At 42.1% G+C, this 19,731-nt stretch overlaps 1 protein-coding gene across 2 annotated transcripts in view; it reads right to left on the bottom strand.

Moving 5' to 3' along the window:
* ACSL4 (acyl-CoA synthetase long chain family member 4) overlaps window positions 1-18,467 on the bottom strand; it is a 37,219-nt gene extending 18,752 nt beyond the window's left edge. The window contains exons 1-2 of one of the 2 annotated variants that reach the window (XM_036401876.2): window positions 18,363-18,467; window positions 8,206-8,266 (exon numbers count right to left, since the gene is read on the bottom strand). The gene's annotated coding sequence lies outside the window, so the exon portion shown is untranslated. The remainder of the gene's footprint in view (window positions 1-8,205; window positions 8,267-18,362) is intronic. The other variant, XM_036401878.2, reaches the window with a different exon arrangement.
* Window positions 18,468-19,731: the final 1,264 nt, after the last annotated feature.

Raw genomic sequence — 19,731 nt, 5'->3', positions numbered from 1 at the left:
ATTCACAAAAAATTTCACAATAAGATAAAACTAGTATTTAACACTGGAATATTTAGAATATGTAGTATTTTCTGTTGGTTTACAAAGCTTATTATTTCTCTTGACTGTTGAACAGAACCAGCCTCTTTGGATGCTTATCTAACTGTTTTGGAAACAGCAGCTTCCAGTTGTCGGTGCAGGAAACGCATGTTCCCAGAAAGTGCAGTGTGCGTCAGGCATGACTACAAGAAAAAATGAAACCAAACCAAAATAGATGTTGTATCTATCTATCTATCTAGAGAGCCTAGATAGCTGGTTTTCAGCATTTCCAAAGGATTTTCCTCTGGTGAATCAGCTTCTATCAATTTTGAAGTGGTCTGGAGTTCATTGAACCTTTGCAGTGACACGTTACAGTGTTCATGCTGGAAACCTCACTCATGAGGTAATAATATTTCACTTACGGCTTTTATATGCTGGGTGTTTACAAAAATTCTACAATCCAAGTTTACTCCTGACTGACACTGTACTTTATGGGCTGCCAGAGATGGAAGAGATGTTATCTAAGTATAATCTCACTTTTATATCCTTAAATAAAAGTTTTAGACAGATAATATACAACATTCTATTCCTGTCCTGTAGCCAGGGTCATAGAACAGAGTCTGAAATCGCAGCACACGCTCCAGAACAGAAGAGACACTCCTCTCTTCCTAATTTACCTCAAATCTAAGAAACAACGAGCAATTATATTTTTTAATACAGAAGAAAAAAACAACCCTTTTAAATAGTCACAAAAGCTTATGGGACTAAGTAAGAGCAAAAGTGTGTATGGGGAACAGAGAGAGAGTTCATGCCTCTGGAAGTGACTATTCTCAGAGGAGGAAATGCCTTAATCTTCTCTGCATTTGACTCTCCAAACTGAATAGAATCAACTTACTCAGCAGTTACACACACTACTAGAATTTTTAAGAGTAATTCAAAATCAAATTAAATACCTGTAGCTAGAAATTTTATCCTATGCAGTTTAACTTTAATAAGGCAGCAAATTATTATCATCACTAGGAAAGGCTTTCATTAGCCCAAGCCCAAAACCCTCTAAAGGCTTAATAGTGTAAGTATTTCAACAACACTGCTTACAATCCTTCCTCTGGTGTTAAAAAGCTTGCCAGGGATCCAATTTTCTATGAAACAGCACGTTTGGAAGAAAACACAACTTCATTTTCTGTCTGCTTTAAATACAGTGTTAGGAAACTAATCTGGTAAGGAAGATGACATTAGAGAGGAAAAGGGTTGTGTTCTAGTTTGTGAAGGAATCTGCAATCTGCAAAGCAGATTGTTTTTAGTTTAAAAGCAACACCAGAGGAAGTCTGGTTCCTCTGCACCAGAGCTCCTTGAGCTCTTGCCAACTTCAAATGGAGACACAATTCTGACTTCAGTGTAAGTGCTCAGGGCTGACTGCTGTCAGGAAGTTCTGAAATCATCCAAAACAATCCACTATGAGTAAGTAACAACCATTTCTGCATCTTCTCTAGCATCCAGGCAGATCTAAACATTTTGGAAACTACAGTGAGCATTCAGGATTTGTAACTGGAAAAGTGGTTTTACACAGTAAAAAAAATAAATATGAGTTGACCTAAGTATGTGGGTGTTCAGTTAGTCAGTTTTTGGAAAGGAACTTAGTTGGTATTGAGTCGTCCTGAATTTGCTCCAGTACAGGACAGAACAAGGCTAGGATTTCAAAAAGAGATGACACAAAATGAGATTACTCCAAGGGTAAGAAATTCCACATGGCGAGGAAGATGCATCACAATAAACAAATGAGCGCACAGTGTCAGGCTTACTACAAGTTTTGATTTTCTAGATTTATCCCTAACACACACAAGAACGAGAGAACATTTCCACAGCTGAGAAGACTGTGATGAAATAGCAGTAAGAGTTAGAAAAATCTGATGCCTAATTACAGCTCAGTTGGGGTTACAAAGATTGAAGGAAAAGAAACCAAAGGAAATGATTCAGTTTTTACATCATGTCGGTGCTTTTATAAAAGCAAACTCCAGCAATATTAATGCAAGTTACTCACAGGAAAAAAAGTTCATTTTTCTTTCTCACAGGCAGATTTCTACATATTTGCCTCTTGCACATTTTGGTACATCACAAAGGGCAGTGAAAATCCATAGAAAGCTTAACCAAACCTAACCAATTTTCAGAAGTACTTCTGTGCTCTGGCAGTGCAATAGAAGCTCAAAGCCTGATATTTTTAGAGCTCTCACTATGCCTGTACAGTGTAAATACTGCTACCTATGTCCCAACAAACAGGACAAACAGGGAGAGGGGAAATCAGTTGCAGTGGATCCTGATACAAGTTTAAATATATACATTCTACTTGAAATAGCAAAATCACAAATAGCCTTAGGAAACTGTGTTTCTCTTACTGCTGCTTAATACAATATTTTACTCAGCTAATAGCAAAGGTAGTATTTTGGAGAGGAAAGGAAAAATATTGTTGTCCTTTATGTTCATTGCTTCTGCTTACTACCTCAGAACATATATGCACTTAAAGTCAATAGAAAAAAAAAAATCCATCTATAATTGTCAAACATCTATTTCTGCAACAAGTGCTGTAGTGCAAGCCAGCCCAGCCACACTGACCCAGCAGTTCCAATTACCTAAGAGCTGAGTGTGAAACCACTCTCCTAATTTGTAACATGAGTGCAAGCAAATATTTGGTGAAAGGGTAAGAGCTGTTTGCATGCCCCAAAGGCAGAAAACTAAAGGCCAAGGCAAGATTTCACAACTGAAGATGGTCCATTGAGACTACACAGAACTGGGAAAGCACTTCCTGACCCACCTGTTCTTTGTCTCCAGTTCAGCAGAAGCTGCCCCGTGAGTACCTGAGGCTCTCACTGCAGCACTGCCTCTCCTGCAGGCTGTACCCAGCCTGAGCTCTGCTCACAGCCTGAGCTCTGCTCACAGCCTGAGCTGCACAGCCTGAGTCACAGAACCACAGAACCATAGAATGTTAAGGGGTTGGAATGGACCTCAAAGCTCATTTTGTTCTATTCCCCTGCCCTGGGCAGGGACACCTTCCACCAGAACAGGTTGCTCAGGGTCCCATCCAGCCTGGCCTTGCATAACTCCAAGGATGGGGCATCCACAGCCTCTCTAGGCAGCCTGTTCCCGTGCCTCACCACCTCCCTATTAAGAATTTCTTCCTATTATCTTGTAGCCATGATATTTTCTGAAAAATCCTTTCCTTAGGATTTTTTCTCCTGAGAAGCTGAGAGGCCTCAGGAACAAAATGTAAGCAATAGTTATCTGCTGCTGTGGAATGCAACAGGAGCATCTGTGATTGGTCTCATGTGGTTGTTTCTAATTAATAGCCAATCACAGCTGGCTCGGACTGTCTCGGTCAGTCACAAGCCTTTGTTATCATTATTCTTCTATTCTTAGCTAGCCTTCTGATGAAATCCTTTCTTCTATTCTTTTAGTGTAGTTTTAATATAACACATATCATAAAATAATAAATCAAGCCTTCTGAAACATGGAGTCAATATTCTCATCTCTTCCCTCATCCTAAGACCCCTGTGAACACTGCCACATTACCTAACCTAAATTTTCCCTTTCAGTTTGCACCCATTCCCCCTTTTCCTGTCACCACAGTTCCTCAGGAGGCCCCCTCTGGCTCCCCTGAAGGCCCCTTCAGGTACCAGGAGGGGCTGTGAGGTCTCCCACAATCTTCTCCTCTCCCAGCTGAGCAGCCCCAGCTCTCTGGGCCACATAAGGGAGGTGCTCCAGTCCTCTCAGCAACTCCATGGACTTGCTCCAACAGCTCCAAATCCTCCTTATGCTGCACACCCCAGAACTGTGTGCCACAGTCCAGGCTGGGTCTCCCAAGGGCAGGGCAGAAAATCACCAGGTGAATCTGAGTTAGACACAGCACTGTGAATGCACTCACTGTCACTGATGACAAACACAGTATGGTTTTCTGTGCTAAGGGAACTGAGAGACATCTTTCTGTTTCACTGGCATTTTAGTTAATGACTAGGCTAGAAACTGGTACTTTGGACAGAGGGTATTCCAGAAGAAGATGGAAAAGAGAAAATGAGCAACTGAAAAATACTGTATTACCAGCATCTACAAAACATACTTGGACTAAAGGGAAAAAAATACAAAGAAAATACATATTCAATAATAATAAAGTATTTCAGTCTAATCCCTCAATGTATACCCCTGTCTCATCAGGCATTATGACAAATGTTACTCTGCTGTTCCAACAGCAAAGATAAATGTACTGTTTCCACCCAACTTTTTTAAACAAGGACACGAAAAGACAAACAGTACAAGCAAGGACAAATTTCAGAGGACATGTGGCCACAGAAGACTTCAGCAAAAGCTCTGTAAACAGCCAAAGAAGAACTGATAATCCTCCCTCCCACACACAGTAAATATACAATGGACAGACTGGCTAGGTCTGTGTTTAGCTACACAAGCATTTTGCAGTGGAAAGGTTGTGACTTGCATGGCTCTGATGATCCAACGAGTGAGATTTAAGTTATCATCATCTTCTACTTTCCAATTCTTCTCAGTAGCAAACTACTTCACAAAAAGAGAGTGTAGATCAAATCAATTTGAGACTTACAGATTTAAAGCCCTATTTGCTATATCTTCCCCTGCATTTTCAGGGCACAATGAAAGTAAATAACTGATGTACAGTCGGTGCCTATATAACTTAGGTCAGAGTTACAAGGTGCTTATACAGCTTGAGTTATAAGATATCAACATAACCTGGTATCAATACAAGCTAAATCATGACTTTTTATATATCTGTATAACCTGAATCCTAACTTTTTTATCTATGTAACCTGATATAATGTATACCTATATAACCTGAAAAAATTATACAATGTAATGGCTGACTAGTATATACTATAACAACTAGTATATACTACACTATAACTAGTATATGGTTAACTAGTTGCTTAATGCTGAATAGACAAAAAAGAAGAAAAAACTCACCAGGTGGATAGCTTTAGAGATAGGTAAGTATAGTCCTAATGAAAAATCAGCAAATGTAAAGCCAATTAGCCACAAAATAAAGAATTTAGACCAGACAGGCCAAGGAACACCATAACTGTGCATGCTCCAAAGACAAAGTTGGAAAGTTCAGATGCGAAGAAGACTTTGGAAGCCTTCATCAAAGACCCCCCACAACCTCCAAACTGAGGAGGCACAAGTGCAAAAGAACTGTCTAATAACCATGAGCTCACACCATGTAAATTAGTTCTGGTGTGTATGTGATGTGTTGTAGTGACAGTGAGCCACACTGTCACTACAACACATATAAATATAAATAAATAAATATAGTAATAAAAATACTATAAATAAATATAAAAATAAATATACTATAAATACACCACAGCACTTGACAAAGGTGGGTGAGTTGGGAGGAGAAATCCCCCTCACTCCAGCACTGCAATAAACAAACACCTGTTCTATAGACACTGCCCTATGGGGGTTTTATTTCAAGCCCATCTTTTGGGCATCACAGTGTTTTACAGTTTTCAAAGCCAGATGTAATATTCCTGTTTCTGGCATATTACTGGATACTGCAGATAAAAGTTACTTTCATACCTTCTAACAAATTTTTTGCTTCCAATTGCTAGGTGCTTCCCTGGGCCTGGTGACATTATCTATTTTCAGATATTGCAGCACTAGAAACATAAGCATTGACAAATGCTTTATTTAAGAATTCTTAAACTCACTGTTTAAGAATTAGGGTGCTCATCTCCCCCTCTTCTGCTTCCAATGAGCATTTCAATGACAGCCTTGGACAATGTCAGGAAATTAGGATGCCATGTGCTTTTTTGTTTTGCAAATAAAGATGGAGAAAATAATCTCCCTGGGTAAGTGTTTTTCAGAATTTGATCCACAGAAAATGTACTTATGCCTGTCTCAGTTCTAAATATAACTCTCCATTCCTTCTGGGAGCCTGACTGGCTCTTCAGCTTTCATTTTGGCAAAAAATGCTGCCATCAATCTTACATTTACCTTCCTTGCTTTTCAGAAACTCATCATCTCATCATTCACATTGGGGTGTTTTCTTCTCAGACATGGGTCATAATTTAGGTCGTGAAATTAACTGCATACTCAAAAAAAGGAAGAGGGGAGAGTAAATGCTCCTCCTTGTGTACTGCACCAGTAGTCTTTTGTCTACCAAAAGGTGTACTGTAGGCTGGGAGAGATTTTTCTAAGGTTTGTATGGGTTTTCCAAAATTCTAGGGAACAGAATAGGGAGAGTCAACAAGAAGAGCACTAGGGCTGGAAAATACACCTTCCTTTTTCTCTTAGGAGCTCACATTCAAATGCAAATTCCTCCCTTTTTTGACTAAACTGAAAAATAAATAAAAATTAGCCTTTCCTATTTGCATTTTGAAGACATTCTCTCCTTGCAGACATTCTGATATACAGATGACTGGGTGTGCACATAAAAAATACAAGTTTACGAAAGTTGCCCCCACCCATGGTCATTTGAGATGGTAGCCCCTGAGATTTCAAGCATGAGTCATCTCTATTTTTCATTTTCATTGTGTAATACAATGCTTTGAGGGTCAATAAACAGAAGGAGCCTTGGGAGCAAGCATAGTTTAATCTTCTGAACAGATTCACAGTATCTTCCAGTGAAAAAGTGATTATGTTTTTTTGTATGTTTAAGGAACTGCATTTTATTGTAGCTTTAATGCAAAACTTAAGCACAGTTTATTGCTTGGTTCATGTTGAACCTACCCCATTACTTTCTAGCTAAACATACCTAGATTCATTTTCAAGTATTCAACATCTCTGGATCCATACGTGGAATTCCCAAGTTGTAACTTATCTAAGACAGGACTACATTCTGCAACTTTTTGCTGAACTGACTTTAAACTTTTTGTGAGTGAACTTGCCTTCTGCTACTTTCATGTGCTTTATGGTAGACCAAGATACCTTTAGGGTACATTTCTGTTAATAATGTTATTTGGCACTTTCTGCCAAGGAAGGCAATTTTACTGCCTTACTGTTTCATAACAGTTCTTTGATTTTTATCTGCACTTCAAAGAGGAAGTGAGGTGACCAAACAAATCTCATTGCACATTACATTTTCCACTACAAGGCAAAATGCAAAGTGCACATTCAAGTTTTTAGATTTAACAGCTCTAAACAATATTTTGTTCAAAAGTACTCTGAACATAATCATTCATACTAACAAGAACACAGCAGGAACTAGCACAGTTCTTCAAGATGTCCTAAAAAAATATGCATAGGAAAAAATACCTCTGAAACAGTTTAACACACCGAAGTTTTGAACTTTGCCACCCCCCAATAAATGTGTATTGCACTTCTTATTTACAGACAAGAAAGTGTTTAAGGTGTACAGTTGCAAAGGCAAAAGCATTTGATGTTCTTAGCCCAAAATATCCAAGTGCCATTTGCAAAGCAGCAGAGGATCACACACTGCAGGCCTGGCTGGAGCTGCCTCTGGCCAAGGAGCTGTGTAACCACATTGCCATGGTCATACCCGTGTCCATGTCCTACCCCTCAGCTAAACACACTAGCACAGGACAGCTGGGTGCCAGCACAGCCACAGAGCTTCCTGAAAGAAAATTTGTTCAGATCCTGACAGTCCAAAAGAAAAAAGCGTGTGTGACTATTTGCAGCAAAGCACACAGCTTTATGCCATGACTTTTGTTATTTATTTAGCTAACTGGATGATTTTGAATTCGAATAAAGCAGCAGTCACAGTAGCAACTGCAGAAGAAAAAACTGTGCAGCACTAGACTAAACAGGCAGTAAAGTGGTCTCAGACAAATTCTGAAGGAAGTTTCAAGAGGAAACTGATGCTGTTGACCATTCTTTCAACTTATTTTTAGGGATTTTTTGTTCAGAAAAGGGACTGAAAAATCCTCAGCATGACAGTGTATCACAACAATAATTCACGGTTTAGTAATAAAAAACAAGTAATAATTTAGTTTATTAACAAATGCAGTGATACTCAAAAAGCTAACACTGTCAGAAAATGTTTCTAATTCAACTTAAAAATACACAGTCCCCATTTCAAGTCTATCAGATTGATCCTTACCATGATGGGAGGATGAAGTTCCCTGTTGCAGTTTTGAGTAAGGGTTATTTAAGGACCACTCTAGTTATTGTCAATTTTGCTGCTCACTAGCAGACACAAAAAACAATTCACTTTACCTTGAACAGAACTGCAAATCAAATGTATCTGGGTAAGCAGGCTGAAGAACTCACAAAAAATCTAGAAAAGAAAAACATAAAATAGTGAAATTTCTAGGCCCTCTTAAGTTACAAACACATCTGAATAGACCACTCAACCCAAACCTTTCCTGGCTTGGTAAGAGACCTTTGTCAGGTGTTGGTGGTCAATGCCATTTGTAAAATGGGAAAACACTACCTGCTCCTTGAAACATGGAACAGGGTGTAGGTCAGGGCATACCATTAGAAACTCATTACATTATCATTTTTAATTTTCACCTCAGTTTTATGTTCTGAGCACCTTCAGGAGTTTGAATGATGTAACATGCTGCCAAAAGCATGCCAGACAAAGTTCTCATGTGTACTCATAATGCTTAAATCTGGCATCAGACTGCTTTTAACAGCTTTAACAGTAAAGCTTCAGCAACTCAATAGTCAAAGGCTTACCTTTCTGAAAGAGAAATCTACTTAATGCTATCCAAGTTACAAATGCAAATCTCATTTCAGCTAACCAGGAGAACTAAAAGCTAAGAGGTAATATGTAAAAATGTCCCAAACTATTTGTTCTGTCTGAGGAACACCAATGAATCAACTCAGAGAAACAGACAACAGAAACCTTTGCCACCATTGCCTTTCAGGGAATAACACATCCTCCCTTTACCTTTTCATCCCACATCTGGTCATGGACCATGACCCAGAAAGGTGGGAAAACATCTGGTGTGGAAATATGATCAGGACAGAGTCTTACACAGAACAGTGAGAAATAAGTGTATGTGGTCATCATTCATCAAATCACCTTTGAGCATGCAAATAACCTGAACTCATTCAGGGCTACAATGAGGGTTTTTTCCTTCAGTTTTGTCAGACAGAAACTGCCAGGTGTTTATCATCTCTCCTCCTAAAGTTCATGGAGCTGTAAAACATTCTGCATGGGTACTGTTATTGAACGACATGCAAGAAAAGCAGGCCTGAAAGAGCCAGATGGAGAACTGGCAATCCCAGAACGGCAAAATGCAGCACACTCCTACAAGGAGAATGCTCTGCATAGTTTTCTAAGGCATAACCTTGCTCTGAGTCCTATTCCAGTCCCCACAGTCTCACCCTGCTTTTCACTCACGCACAGCGAGCTTAGTTTCACTTTCTTGTTGTTCCTCTTGCCTGTGGCAATACATTTCATAAGGAAAGCACTTTCGACTTAAGTTGCTCAAACAGAGGAGCTCATAAAAATGCAGAAGTATTTGCATGCTTATAAAATAAACAGATAATCCATTTTCATAATGAAAATCAAATGCATCTATCAAACAAAGGCACAAAACCAAGGCCATCAAGTTCAGTATTAATTTACCCTGTATAAATATACAGTATGAATCAGCAGTACATACTTCATGGAAAGTAGTGTGCAGAATGACAAAGTAATGAGCTACCATGAGCAGATAGAAACTACTCCATCCTTCCTACTTCTGCATCTGCTGCAAAAAGACCATAGGCACCACAAACCAAGATCTCTTCCTTCTTTTTCATTTTTTTAAATATTTTTGTATCACTTTGCTCTTAGTTGACATTACCACTAACTGCTTACTCTTCCACATAACATCCAAAACTATAGAAAATACTGTTGTAAAACTAAACTTTACCTGTACAGTATTGCAATTCTTTTAGTATGTGCGTTTTCATTTTGTAAGAAAACCAAACAAAAAGTGCCATACTAGGAACAGAAAAGAGGTTAGAGAGGTTAGTACTTAAAGCAATTTTTAGGATACAACACAACATCAGCAAATTATTTTGCTGAATGACAAAAACATGACCTCAGTGTAAGGGAGACTCCAAATGAGAAGTGAACAGTGCAACAAGGGGGCTGGTTCCCTGACTCTTCACTTGAGGCTCGTGGCAGGTAACTGAATGCAGCTGTGCACTGAGGTGGTCCCACCTGGGCTGCAGAGTCTGCAGGCACCTGCTCACACAACCTGTAGCTGCATGGGCTCTCTGCCCCCACTCATGACTCAGTCCCAGAAAGTGCCACTGAGAGAGAGGAAGTGATCACCTTGGGTTAGTTCTGCTGAAACACAGTCCTGTGCTGTGCAAGAACTTGAAATGAGCCTGAAAACAGAGCTACTGTTGAATGAAGTAGCCTCTAGCCTCCACCTAGTTGTTGCTCTCCCAGTCCATCCCTTCCTTTCACCAGCAGCCAGAGTGAGAGACTGCTGCCTGCAGCCTTTGCAAGCTTAGTGCATCCATGGAAGTGTACTAGGGGAGCAACCAGAAGCTCTACCATGATATACAATCCACTTTTATCTTTACTGAAAGCCAAAAAAACCCCAACCCAAGCTAAACCCCCACCATACCTAGCCACTTTAAAAATTTTATTGCAGATTCATTTTATATACTCCAAAATACCTTAACAGGCATAATTTTTTATTTGTGGAAGGTCAGGAGTTAGTAATTTTCCTAACCCAAAGTGACTGTGTGGTAGCTGGCTGCCAAGCTGTCAGCTTAAGCTATGAGACCAATGCCCTCATTCATAAATTTTTGGGATTTTGCTGTGAGCCATTCAGCAGGCTGTGATACACTGTGTCCAGCTCCTCAGACTGAACTGGCATGTTTGAAATAGTGACATTTCATAGGCTGCTCAGCTTCTCTAGCTACCAAAACAAATGGGAGAATGACTCAATGTGTATTCTACTTATCATGTGCTTTAGATAAACTGAATTTAATTTGATCTTTTCCAGAACTATTGCATGTATGCTGCTGGGGAGGAAACAACAAAGTACCCAATGGATCACTTAGACAAGGTGAAGTGTTTCAGTAAATCCAACCAGTTATATCAATTTGCCTTTTTTTTTTCAGACAGACACTTGCACCCTCTTACCAGCAAGGACAACACAGACTCCTTGTGGCCTTACCAGCTTCCTTCAGCCCTACCTACCCAACAGGACACTGGTGTCAGTGCACATTTAAACATGCAAAGATTGTGTCTGCTGCATGTGCTACCTGCCATGAATATGTGCAATAAAATGGTGAACTACAACACAGGGTGAAATTAGAGCAAACACTCTGTAGTACCTGCCCAACTTGATAGTAGTGAGTGCTCTCCATATTTCCCTGCATTTGAGGAACTGACAGTAATCATTATTTACAATCTTCTGTTTCTCTAACCACATCCTTCTTAGTATACAGTTCAAGTGCACAGAAACAGACCTAATAAATAAATTACTGTTTTGTAAATTGTAACATTTCCAATCAAGACTTGTTGCCAGATAAGCAATCACTATATGAACACAAAAACATATTTGAGAAAGTTCTTATTTTAGCAAACACTGTGGTACAGGAGGCTTGTAATGGAGCTGAGCAAGTTCGATGTAGAAGGGGCAGCTCACCTGCTCAATCTCCAAAAGTACAGCACACCTTCAGCTTTAAAGACCAGGAGGAGATTTGATTTTTTCAAGCTAATCAGTACATTTTCCCCTGAACCACAAAGGACAGCTCTTATGTTACAGCAGAGCACCTCCTATAAAAAATTCAAGCACTAGAATCAACTGGTGTGCCCAGTGGTGCTGTGGAGAACACAGAGATGGGGGAAGGAAGGACACCAGGCTCCTCCAGAGCCTACAGCAGGCTCGTGGTGAGAGCTGCCTGCACTGGGCAGACTCACACAGTTTGCAGCTGGGGGCCTTCAGGTGCCACAGCAGGAGATGGACAGGCTGAAAAACAATCACAGGAAAAGCTATCAGATAGAAACACTGCTGTACTGATGTCTGTAAAAGCATCTGTGCAACTGAGGGACAGTGAGAATTTACTTGCATGAGGAGACTGTTAAAGCAAATTTAACACAAGTGTTAGGGCTGTTCTTACCGTGGTACATGACAAAGATTTTCTGGCAGCTTTAAAAGAAGTGCCTTAGGCACACAGGTGTTCAGAAGAAATCAGTTATTTGCTTTATATTTCTTTTCCCAGAACCTGAACTGGGAAATACCAAATAAATATGCTTATAAACTACCAACACAGAAGAGAATTTTCTCTTTGTGGTATTACATGTTCTGTATTATAACTTTTTCAGTTCCTCTCTATGCCAATGTTTGTTTTTTTTCTGTGAGCAGGACTTCTGCAATAAGGCCCTTAAAAAAGCCTAGGGGTGACTTACCAGGAAGGGCAGTTACACAGCAATTTTAGGGGCTACTCTGCCAATGAGCTGAGTAGGTGGATACAAAGGATGTATAAATTACAGCAGTGCCAAGGTGAGCAGAGACATGGCTGAAAACAAAACTATTTGGGGATGGGAGGAAATACTTGAGGAAATAAGCAGCAGCATGTGGATGCTCTGACTTTTTTTAGTCGCGATGTTTGAAGGCCAAAAATTTCAGCACAGAAATGAAAGGGTTCAAGCTCTCAGTCCCCAATAAGCCCAAGCCCAGTGAAGTCAATCCACATGTGGGTGTGTAGTGGGCACTGCTGACAGCACCAGGGCCCAGTCTTGCACCCACAGCCATGCAGCAGGCAGTAAGGACCTTAGTAAAGGCACTACTGGCACTCCAGTTACTTCTCTAAAGTTACACAGCAAAAACCCAAACTAGCAGCTGTATAAACTGGATACTGAACCACTGAAACTGAGCCACTGCATGTACAGAGGAAAATCTCAGTGAAGGTGGGGTGCAGGATGCACCTCTTGTAGCTTATAATGTGCCAAAAACAATTTTAAAAAGCACCATCCTTTCATGTTACTTCAGTCTACTTCTCTGTCTCGTAGAATATGTCACGCTTACTAAGCACAACTTAAATTAAAATGTTGTGCAGCTGGGTGAAGCACATTGCCAAGTGGAACAAAGATCAGAGATTGTACTAATACCACCTTCCCTTTAAAATAGGTTGCAGTGTCCTGTAATATAGCTAAAAAGAAACCAAAACAAAAACCAGGTCTGCTGTACAAATCTAAGAGCACTTTTGCCAAACATAACCATTAGCTTAATGTCAAAACTTTTCCATGTTGATAGGGTAAATGTGTCATTAACATACATTTTAAAAATAAAGCATTCATTTATTATAAGTTTAATTTTTTTTTAATTACCTTAAAACAAGCATTTCTGTAACTGTCTGGGTATTGCTCACTTACAATCTTATTTTTTGTAGTAAGGGGAGTTAGAACAGAATAGCACCATGGTAATTTAAACATCTCTTAATTAGTACAAGCTGTAAGAGAACAAGTACTGGGATGTAATGTGCTATTTTAAGTGTGTCCTTGCAATGTTAACTTGTTTCTAATTTCACAGTCTTTCAAGCACACCTAGATTATTTTTTCAATTGATACACATATTAATATTCTAACTGCCAGTAAACACCTATGCTATAAAACATCAGGGTTGGGAAATAAGGGCACTTTCCCTGTACACTAACAAAAGTGATGAGCAAAAATCATGCAATGAGCTGCAGTATCATTACAGCTCCAAGTAAAACAGATATGTATACAGGTCTTCTGCTCTGAGGTTTGACTTTTAAAGCTGTCATTGCCAAACCAATGAGTTTATAATAAGACCTTTAAAAGAGATATAAACTGGTTCACCTAAAAGGAAAGTTACAAGTATGTTTTTAAAAAAAGATGCCCTACTGATGAAGGAGTAATGCATTATAAGGAATCAATAGTCACATCAATATACATGGAAGGAAATCCTACAAATCCTAGTACATTAGTTTTTGTCCTCAAGGAACAACAGTGGTATTCAAGTATAACAGATTTAAGAGTCTCGGATTTAAAGTGATAACTAAGGTTCTACTTTGGATCACTTTAAATCCAAGACTCTTAATTCTGGGATAATTGGTAGATCACTTTATCTCTACCTTGGAGATAAAGATATCTCACCTTGAAACCTGGTGAACTCCCAGATGTACAACAGCCCTTGATTTAGTATTAACTGTACTACAAAACCCATGCAAAAATGTATTTTTTTAAATAATTTCTCAGTATCTAGGATTCCTTAAAACCACTTTACTGAGGTTAAAAGTACCCTTTGATTTCAGGGGCAAGTCCAAGTGCTTAGTTCTATCTGAATCAAAAAAAAAAAAAAGGAAAACAATTCCTCACATCCTTCACATTACACAGCTGTTACTCCAAATGTAAAGCAAATAAACTGCACACTGACTTTCTGAAGCAGCAGCCTTTGCTCCAACCTCACATCCATCCTAAGCAACTCATGCACTCAAACTTTAAAATTCATCCATTATACAAACTGACAATCTGGCAACATATTGGCTGAAGGAAAACACTTCCCACTCCTCCCAGTCCCATGCCCACAGTCATCTTTCCTTGCTTGCACTGGTCCTCCATTTCCCAACACTGCCTGTGCTATTTATTTCCTTACTAAAAATTTGTTCAATGTGCCTTTGAATTTTCTGCTATATTTAGGATCATCATAAATAACTCTCCAGACAATTGTACCATCAGGCCTCACACTCACACACGCCATGTAACAAAGCTCTGTAGGCTCAAGGCCTCATCCAACCTGGCTTTGGACATTGCCAGGGTTGGGGCATCCACAGCCCTCCTGGGCAACCTGTGCCAGCATCTCACCATCCTCACAGTAAAAAAGAAGTTGATGCCAGCCCCAGGTCAGTCCTGACCCAGAAGCTACTCTGGTCTGTGGCAGCACAGGAACCTGCAGAGGAGACAGGCTCCCTATCTAGGGCAACAACAACAGCACGAAGAATTTCCACCCCCACCACTCATTCCTAACCTCTGTCTCACACACTTGGTCAGGTAAATAATGTTATGAACAGCTGGCACACAATGGAAGCTGTATCTTGATTAGGAGTGCACTTCATAGGCAGTGCTAGGCAGGAACTGATAGCCCTGATAAGAAGTGGGGCAGGCACAGCAGAGTGCTGTGGTTTATTTACCTTCTGCCCAACCATTTCTGTTGACACCAGGGCAGATCTCACTAGATGCTTTCTGCAGTGAAGGAAACTGAAACCACAGCTCCTAGGCAAAGCTGGCCACTGGCCAAATCTTTTTCCAAACAGTGTCTTTTAGGTCATGTCCATATAAAACAAGCAAAACCAACTCACAGCTCCAGCACGTCCAGGACTAAGGCAAGGTCCTCCCATGCACAGAGCAGTCTGACAAAGGGCCTTGGTGCTGCCAGGCTCCACAGGTGTAGGAGAAACCTGTCCCACCACCTGAGTGTGTGCCTTACCTTCAGTGCCACACAGGTCACCCTGAGAGAGTGGCCACAGAAGGAATAAGCAGTGCTGCACTCAGAGTTGTTTGCGTGTGCCTACCTACAGTTCAACATTTAGAAGAAACAGACAGCTTCTAGGAGTGTCAGCAGATTATAGGCAATCCTAACTCCCTCCCCCACATTCAACCAAAAAACCAATAATAATCCCTACCCACTGTAAACATAGCTCTGCCAGCAGAGGAGAAACTTTCTTAAGCCCTCCCTTCCATACAGCTCGTCCATTCCAAATGGAAATGGGAAGGGCAGTAATCCCAGTTACAGGGAGGAGAGGAGGAGACTTTGCAACAACAATGAACACCAAAGCAGTCACTCTGCAGCTGCCCCAGAAGGCAGTAAAATTAAACAGTGTCGACAACTTTTGAGATAAGCCTTCCACAAAAAAGGCTGAAGATGTTGCACCATCTAAATAACAATCCAATCTATGAACAAAAAGAAAGAAACCATAAATTCTGTTTCTCACAAAATTGTTTTCCTCCTTCCATTCAACTTCCTTCTCTCCTGCAAAAACAAATGTCCTGAAGCACAGTAACCACAAGCTTATTGAGTATACTACAAAATTTCCCTTAATCATTAACTCCAACTCTTTTTTAGTTTAAGCAATGCCTTATTCAGAAGGGTTCTTAAAAAAGAGCACTCATTCATTTCTCATGTGAACTGCCTAACTCTATTTATCATTAACTTCAATATATTTTGCATGTTTACTTGGCTCAGGCTACCATTTGGAATTTAATTTGAGTACTAACTTCATTTACAACAGTGTAATAGGCTGCACCTATTTTACTAGATAGATATCATAACGTCACCTGGCATATAACTGTATGCAAAGCCTTGCCTTAGTAGTTTGTTAGGAAGTGGTTTCTCTATTTTTACAGAAGAGCTGAAGCATTACCCTTGCATTAGAGAAGGAGAAGGTGTCATCTGCTGAACTCTGCTAATTTATTATGCTGAAAGTTTATAGCTGCTGCTGTTGGATTATTCAATAGCAGCCACCACTGGCAGTGCATGTTCCAGAGGGCATTAAAGGTAACACATGAGCTAACTGTGCATGAAATGCAAACACCTAAATAATGAACACCTCCTGAAACCCCCCCCACCACAGCAGGGTCCAGGGGGAAATTGTCTCTTTCAAACTTATACAATTCTGTAATTTAAGACAACAATGAAGGGGGAATTGGTAAGTACAAAGAACTGAGAGCTATGTTAAATATGCATTAAATAGTTTCCAAAATAACTTTTATGAGGAAATATTTAAGGCTTCTGTAGAATTGTATTAAAATTCAAACTTTGTATCCATGCACAAAGAGCAGAAGAAATAAAAATGAAACCTGTCATCTTGTCAGAGACTGCAGAACTTTGCTACCTGTCTTTTAATTGGGTGAAAAGACTGAAGACATTAAAATCTTAAACATATCTTAGGAAAAAAGAAAAATCCATGTCTTCAGTCATTGCAGTAGTCTGAGATGACAAATTCCAAAGATTCAAAAAGCAGAACTTATAGAAAAAACAATGTATGTTTCTAAGGCCTAGCTGCACAATTATTTGCTCATTTTTGCCCTTGAAATTGGCAAGGCTACAACTGCAAGTTTGTCTATAATAGTAAATGACAACACACATCATATTCTTATTTTCTGCAACAATCCAAGATGCAAAGAGGACCAACAGAGGATGCAAGCAAGGACCAACATTATTATCTTTGACCATAATCAGGGACTTCAACTGTCCGTTTACTTGCTATAAAACATTCCTCAACACCAATGCCCTCTGTAACCTGCATCTATATTTACTGAACATCCTCACTAAAACGTTTTGTACTATCACTCCTTTTTTTCCTAACATAAATGTTTCATATTCAGTTTTTCCCAAATATGATATGCTATAAAGGCATATGCTACAATTATTTCATTACGGGACTGGGCAAACAGCAGCACTGGATCAGGAGAGGCCAGGGGATCTAGGTACTGCATATGCACTTGCTTTCCAAGTAAGTTTCAGAAATCCACAAAGGGGATGTTCTAGAACACCAAAAAGCAAAATCTAAAATATTCAGCCAGTTTCTTGCTTTCCTTGAACAGGTGTTTTTGTGACGTGGAGCAGAGAAGCATGCGCTGAGCGGTGAATCACCTCTCCTCATCGGCATCAGCCCATCTCCCGAGCCCAGCCTCCTCCCCTGCATCCAGGCGGGGGGCGGGGGGCTGCACGGGCCGGGGGGCTCCGGGGGAGGCCAGAGCACGGCCGAAGCACCGGGCAGGGCCCAGGCAGAGGCCGGGGATGAGCTCGGGCCCGGCGCGGAGCCGGGAAGGGGCGGGCGGAGGGTCCGGCTGCCGGCGGGAGCGACCGCGCTCGGCCCCGCGGGCTGCGGGCGTGACGGGGAGCGGCGAGATGCGCCAGAGCTGCCCCAGAGGTGCGGAAAAGACCCGGAGAGGAGCCCCGGCCCGGGGCAGTGCTGGGGCGGGCAGGGACGCTTCCCGCCCGGCTTCACGGAGGGCCGCCCTCCCGACCCCTCCTCGGCACTTCCAGGAGGCCTTTCCGCGCCGCCACCTGCTCCGGACAGCGGCCGAGGCTGCTCCTGCCCGCCCGCACCAGAGCCCCGAGCCCCGGCGCATCCTCTCGGCCCGGGCCCCCGAGCCACGGCCGCGGGGACGGATCTGACCCCGGGTAACCCCGCTCCTTCCCCGGATGACCCGGCCGCCTCCGCCCCGACGGGAGCCCCGCCGGTCCCCGGGCCGGGGGCAGCGCCAGCCCCGCAGCCCCTCTTCGTGAGCGGGGCGACCCTCCCGCCCCTCGCCGCTCCCCAGATGCTGCCGAATGGCAGCAAAGGAGGGGAACCAGCTCTGCCTCGTCCCATCTCACCCCATTCTCTTCTATGCCATCTCATCCCACTCCATTCCATCCCCGCTGCACAGAGTCCTCACTCACCGTGCCCGGTCCCGGCGCTGCCGGCGGAGATCACAGCGCTACGGGCGGCGGTACCGGCTGCTAAAATGGCTGAGGGCGCGGGGGAGGAGCGAGCCCCGCGCCGCCGCCGCCAAGGCCGCCCAATCCTCCCTCCCTCCCCTCGCCACCGTGACGCGCTGGGGAAGGGGCGGAGGCGTCCGCGGACCCGAGCCCAGGGGCACGGTCAGTGATGCCGCCGCGTCCCGAGGTGACCCCGGGATTCGCAGGCTCGTGGGGGGGTGACACGGGACCCCGGGCTTCGGGCAGAGCTCGGTTAGCGCGGCCCTTCTGCGGGGCTTGTCACAGGCCGCGGGCCAGGCCGAGCCACGGGCACACGGCAAAAGGCGCTGCCGGAACCCCAGCCCCGACCCCCGGGCAGGCTCCCGCTGGAAGCAGCAAGACCGCCAGTCCGGATCTTACAGGCTGGAACAGACAGCTCAGATGTTTGTACCCCAGTTTTGGCTCCTGACAATCTGGAGACCACCAGGCCCAGTCGGAGGCCCCTTTCGTTTTTATTCAGAACACAAGGAACGGGTTTCAGCAGCAGTGCTGACGAGAGCGACTGGGATTACTCACAGCGTGGTTCAAAAAGCCAGAGGCTACAAATATCCCCATGATTCATGCAAGAGTTTGCCAGATGGTTTTAGCTGTTTTGGAGTCTGAGGCTTCTTCGGAAGAGAACTGGCACAAAATAACTTGCTTTTGACAATGCCACTTCTTAATAGTGTGTAGGGGAAGAGGAAACATTTGGTGCTCCATCTCTGTGGAACAGAAGTCCAGCAGGATCCTCCCCCGCCCCATATGGAGTGGGACAGAGTGTGAAAAAACAAAAATGGCATATATTACATAGCCAATGCTATATTTGGTAACAGGTTTGCTTCCATAAAAGACAGCACCTTGCAGGAGGCTAAAAGGTTCTGGCAACAACTGCACATGCAATGTGGATGTTATATTTCATAATTCCCAAAGAAGCAAAAAGCACATCACTTCCTTGGATAGAGGCTGAGCCGAATCACTGTGTGGGTTTTGCTCTGTTTGGACTATATGACACTTGGGGCAGTCTGTTATACTCTCACTTTGTTCTAGTTTGTTTCAAACCCATTGTTTTTCTAATGTCACATCATCACTAATAAGAGAACCTGAATTGCACAAGATGCCCAAAGGCATATCTGTTTCATGCAGATTACTTTTTTGATCTAGTTTCCCTAAATACTTAGAAAAGGTTGGGCAAACCAACTTGCCACAAATTTTTTTCCAACTAGAACACTGACACAGCTTCTTTTCTAAATCTTTGTCATGAACAGTAAATAGGCAAGAAAATCTACTTGTAATTTATTCCAGCTATTTTGTA

The sequence above is a fragment of the Molothrus ater genome, chromosome 14 (genome assembly GCF_012460135.2).
Source record: "Molothrus ater isolate BHLD 08-10-18 breed brown headed cowbird chromosome 14, BPBGC_Mater_1.1, whole genome shotgun sequence".
Taxonomy (NCBI): Eukaryota; Metazoa; Chordata; class Aves; order Passeriformes; family Icteridae; genus Molothrus; species Molothrus ater.
The sequence above is the reverse complement of the archived record's forward strand: the minus strand, read 5'-3'. Positions and strand labels throughout refer to the sequence as shown.